Genomic DNA, 5,403 nt, shown 5'->3' on the forward strand with positions numbered 1-5,403 from the left:
ACAAATTAATTTTTGATACCCTTTTATGTGTGAATAGCAATTTAAATGAATTTTTGGTACGTTTTTATAGTTTTAAGATAATTAATAATTTCTGAAGTTTTTATTGTGCTTCATTCATATACTGAATTTAATAAAGAAATTTGGAATAAAAAGAATTTATGTTTTATTTAGATTTCATGTTTTTATTAATAGTATAGTTAGTTGTTCTCGTCGCAAACGTATGGCAATATCACGAAATAACAATATCGTAAAACAGCTGTTCATTTTTACATGCATTTTATTTTACGACAGTCTTGCAAATACGAGTATGCGAGACCATTTTCAGTGGCAATCATGGCAAGTTTACGGAATTCACAATCAGCTGATTTTTCAAAGCGTTTATTTGATTTATAATATAAGATTAAAAGATAATTTGAGATAATATTAAAATATGTATATCTTATTAACTCAGTTTACATTTCACGATTTTGTTTCAGAAACCAACAGCACAAATATTTGATGCCACAGAGCGCTCATTTAACTGTTATTGCCAATTTGCCATGTTTATATAATTGCGACATTAAATGAGTACCACTATTAAGTTATGGTGAATATTGAAATAATTCATCTCGTCTATTACTATTTGTTTGTTGATGGACTTCATGGGACTCATCTTGTAAACTGTTTTCTAAATCTTCATCTTGGTTCTATGTGTAGAAGAGTGTAATTTGTTGAAATTTCGATGCGATGCGGTCAAGTTTCCATAGTCATTAAAAGGTGCCACTAACCAGGGTAGCAGGGTAGGCTGAATCGCCCAAAATGAAAGCCTCAATTGGAAACAGCCTTTCTGAATCTGTCTGCGCTAGTGCAAATTTTGCAAATACTGAGAAATCTGCACAATAACTTATTAATATAAACACAATACATTACATATGTTTAAAAAAACTTTCTTACCAAATTAAAATATTTTTCCATTTTCGTTTTTAACAACAAATTATCCGCTCTTTTTTATTTATCTTTGAAAATTAAATTGTTTTGTTAGGGAACTGTCAAAGAGTTCAGTGCTACCAAGTATAAACAATTCGGTTTCAGCGCTGCCAGTTCGTATGCAAATTTAGAGAGTTTGTTCGATTGGCTTCTCTATAGCAGTTAGCCAACTGACAGCTTTTATTTAATAATTTAGTAACTAATCGATCGAAGAAAATTCGATTCCATTAAATCGCTTTAAAAAAAATACTCGATTAATACTATTCATTTGATTAATCTTGACATCCCTAGTGATAAGGGAATAAGGTTACAAAATTATCAAGAAAAGTGGCTTGAGCCGAATTTGACCATCAATGATAGATGTCACACCTACAAACCAACGTTTGTGCCAAATTCTATTTCGATATATTCGTTACGTGCTTTATTTGTCGCGCAGTGAGATACATATATGTGTAGTTGTAATACACCGATTGCTGAGTGAAAATGCTTTCACTAAGTTTGGTCCGATCACTTTTCAAATTCACAAACTTTAAAACCCATTTTGTAAGGGTGTCAATAGTCCCTTTTATACCAAGTTTAATCATAATATCTAGATTATTACTGAATTCAAAGTTTGCATGGAAAGACGATCGGACACTCAAAAACAAATGTACATATGTGACCTGGTCTACGGAAAGGAGGCTTAGGTGTCAAAAAATCAATTTTCACTTTTTGGTTGATTCGGATGGAAGATGAGAGTTGTTTATTTTTAACAGCTGTTTCCCAGAAAACTAGTTTTCGCACATTATCTCCCTTTTCGTAGACCAGGTCACATATATATTTAACTTTATATCAGTTTCGAAGAGTTCCAGCTGTGAACAAAATCACACTGCGCTTATCGCGAGAATAGTTTCATCACAAATATATATTTTTTTTTTAAGTTAAAAATGACAAATACATAAGAAGTAATTTCTTCGCCATTTTCCAAGAGACCAATTGTAGAATTATTTTTAAGATTTATTAGATTTCATTACTGGAAATGTACACAGTGAAGTTTATAAACCCAATTTCTGCTAATTAAAACTAATAATATTCTTATATTTCTTACTAAATTTCAAAAAAAATTAAAATTTGATATTATTAAATCAGCTATAAAAGTGTTTGAGAGCATAATATAACATGCAAACTTCACCATTTTATTAATTTCTTGTATTTAGATGTACATGTGTATATACTCATAAGTAATGTCTGGGCACATGCAGTTTTACCCACGCTCCATCAGTCAAATTGAAACATCTGCCTAAGATTGAGATATTCATCAGAGGACGGAAGTCAACGAAGAAAATTTACATGCGGCGCTATTAAAGCTAATCCTTGTGAAATATTTATTTCCGAAGGCGATTAAATTGCTTGACAGTTAAGCCTAAGGAAGAATACAACATTTCCGTATATAGATTCACTTTTCTGCCCAAAACCGTTTCTACTCTTATTTTCGAATTTTAGTTGTATGCTAAATTTTAGTGACGAAATCTTGACGAGGGGATTGACTGTTGGAAGATTAAATAAATTAAATGATTGATTCTGTACGCATAAGACAATAACAAGGAGCGAAAGCCCGAACCGGCATGGAATTAAATATTTGCGCGACGGTCTACTAACTGAAAATGAAAAAATTGTATACAAACAAATGTGAATTTACTTTTATTGATGGTAAAATACGAATTTCAGCTATTTGCATAAGTTTTTAAGGGAATTGCTAAACTTGTGGGAATATTTGAGTTTGAGGCACAGCCCTATAGGAAAAGGAACTTTTTATACTCCCGCAATTTATTGCTATCTTTTTATTAAGATAACACACAATTGGACCCATATATTCGGGATAAAGTCCAATAGAATAACGTAAGTCATCATATATAGTTTTTGAGGGCTGAATAAAAGGTATATGGAACTAGGGGATGTTGGATTATATATTAACTATTTTTGATACAGAGACAAGAAAAAATAAAAAAATATCTGACAGAATTAGCGATATATTCGGTAAACAATTAACATTAGGCACTGAGTTCTTCATGTTCGATATCCGGGGTTTTGAAAAGTTACAGTAAATAAATAAAGTTACATTATAAAGAGAAAATCAGATGGAAAAATTTAAGTTATATAGGAAGTAGACGTTTCGCCCATTTTCCATCAAGAAAGTATTATATACCGAATTTCATTGAAATCGGTCGAGTAGTTCCTGAGATATGGTTTTTAACAAATAAGTGGGCAACGCCACTCCCATTTTCCATTTTCTTTTAATTTGAGTGCAGTTTCTTTCTGCCATTTTTATACTCTCGCAACAAAGTCTATCCATCTGTCCGTGCAAGCTGTAACTTGAGTAAAAATTGAGATATCTTGAGGAAACTTGGAAGACGTATTTCTTAGCACCATAAGAAGGTTAAGTTCAAAGATGGGCGTAATCGGACCACTGCCACGCCCACAAAATGGTAATAACCGAAAACACATAAAAAGCTATAACTAAGCCGTACCTTAAGTTATTGAAGTAAAATTTAGTATGAAGGATAGCACTATGAAGAGGCATACGTGGATGTAATTTTTTGAGGAAGTGGGCGTACATATCTCGTAAACTACTTAAGCTATATGAACCAAACTTTCTAGAGTCGTTTTTTTAAGTACTACCTTATACAGTCCAAAAATGGAGGAAATCGGATTATAACCGCACCCACCTCCTACTAAAACTACTAAAAGTGCATTAATTCAGTAAGGAAAACCACCAGAAACATAAAATTTTATTATAAAGGTGGCACAGAAAAGCTGTACTCAAAATGGTATACAAAATTTTAAATGGGCGTGCTTCCGCCCACTTTACAATATATAAAGTTAGTAAGAGTGAAGATATCAGAACAGAACTTTGCTCAAATACTGCATTTATAGTGTGGCACCGCACTTCTCAAAATCATCCAAATCGGTCCAACTAAGTGCCAACAATGAGTGAAATCGGGTCATAACTTCATCTATCTCCCATATACTTAATATTAGGGTTTTCAAACTTTCAATGTATACCATATATACGCCGAATATGTGAGTCAAATTGTTTGTTATATTAATAAATTTAAATAAATAAATTGCGAGAGTATAAAATGTTCGATGACACCCGATCTGAGCCCTTCCTCTCTTGTTTCTGTAAAATTTAGTGTTTCTGACGCTTTTCGTTAGGGAGTGAACGCATTTTTAGTAATTTTCAACATAACCTTTGTATTGGAGGTGAGCGTGGTTATTATCCGATTTCAACTATTTTCGAGATGTGTGATGGGGTCCGGAAGGGAAACGACTGCAGAAAGTTTGGTTTATATAACTTTATTGGTTTGCGAGATATGTATATACAAAGGCCACGCCCACTTTCCCAAAAAATTTACAGCCAAATATGCCCTTTCCTATTGCGATCCTTTGTACCAAATTATTTTTTTATAAATTAATTTATGGCTTAGTTATGCCACTTTATGTTATAAAAAACAAATTGCTACAGACGATCAAACAACGATAGAGAAAGTGAGCATGATCTTGCCCCCTAATAGGTACATGTATATTTCACTAAACTACTAAAGCTGTATTAACCAAAATTTCTGAAGTCATTTCCTTTAGGAGCATGTTTTTACAGTATGAAAATCAATAAAATTTGATTATAACCACGCCTCCCTCTAAAAGTTATTTAATTCAGTAATCAAAAGCACCAGACCCCCTAATTTAGTGGTAAAGATGGTGTTCATGCCAGATGAATACAACCTTGCATTGTCCTCTAAATCGTATTTAGACGTTACGAAATAATGCAAAACAGCGCAATAAGAAATTATAATAAAACTAAAAATCTTATTTTATTTGGCACACCGGCAACTCAACGTCGAGTATCTCTACAGATAGAAAAGAAAACTACACTCATATTGGTATAAAAAATGGAAAATGACAAAATGAATATAACGTGATTAGCTTGGTGGCAAAAATAGTTAAAATCGGTTAAGGAGTTACCTCAACCCTCATATACTACATATAAAGATTTGTATTATTCCGAACATTTATGTTATCTTAATAAGAGTAAATAAATAAATTGCAAGAGTATATAATGTTCGGTTACACCCGATCTTAGTCCTTCCTTACCTGTTTCTATCTCACTTTGGTGGCGATTAGCCTGCGACATCTGTGATAGTCACATCGTACACTCATTACTACACCGATATTTCCTCTTTTCATATGAAATTGCCATATTTGCCGGAGGTCTGACGAGTAACAACAATAGTACTCATCATGCGGAAGAGATGTACGAGTAAAAATAAAAAAAAAATATTGAAAATATTTTACACTATTGTTGTTGTAACGATTACAAGACCGAAAACAATTTTACACTTCAGCGCTTGTTTTGTTGTTGGCAACATGCATAAAAATGACAAGCGTCACGCGCCAGGC

At 32.6% G+C, this 5,403-nt stretch overlaps 1 long non-coding RNA gene across 1 annotated transcript; it reads right to left on the bottom strand.

Annotated features, from left to right (window-relative positions):
* Positions 1-362: 362 nt before the first annotated feature.
* On the bottom strand, positions 363-4,123 carry LOC128921468 (uncharacterized). Its single transcript, XR_008470909.1, has 2 exons — positions 934-4,123; positions 363-871 (listed from the first exon to the last, which is right to left on the bottom strand). It is a non-coding gene; the product is annotated as an uncharacterized LOC128921468 (long non-coding RNA).
* Positions 4,124-5,403: the final 1,280 nt, after the last annotated feature.

Source organism: Zeugodacus cucurbitae, chromosome 4 (genome assembly GCF_028554725.1).
Source record: "Zeugodacus cucurbitae isolate PBARC_wt_2022May chromosome 4, idZeuCucr1.2, whole genome shotgun sequence".
Classification (NCBI taxonomy): domain Eukaryota; kingdom Metazoa; phylum Arthropoda; class Insecta; order Diptera; family Tephritidae; genus Zeugodacus; species Zeugodacus cucurbitae.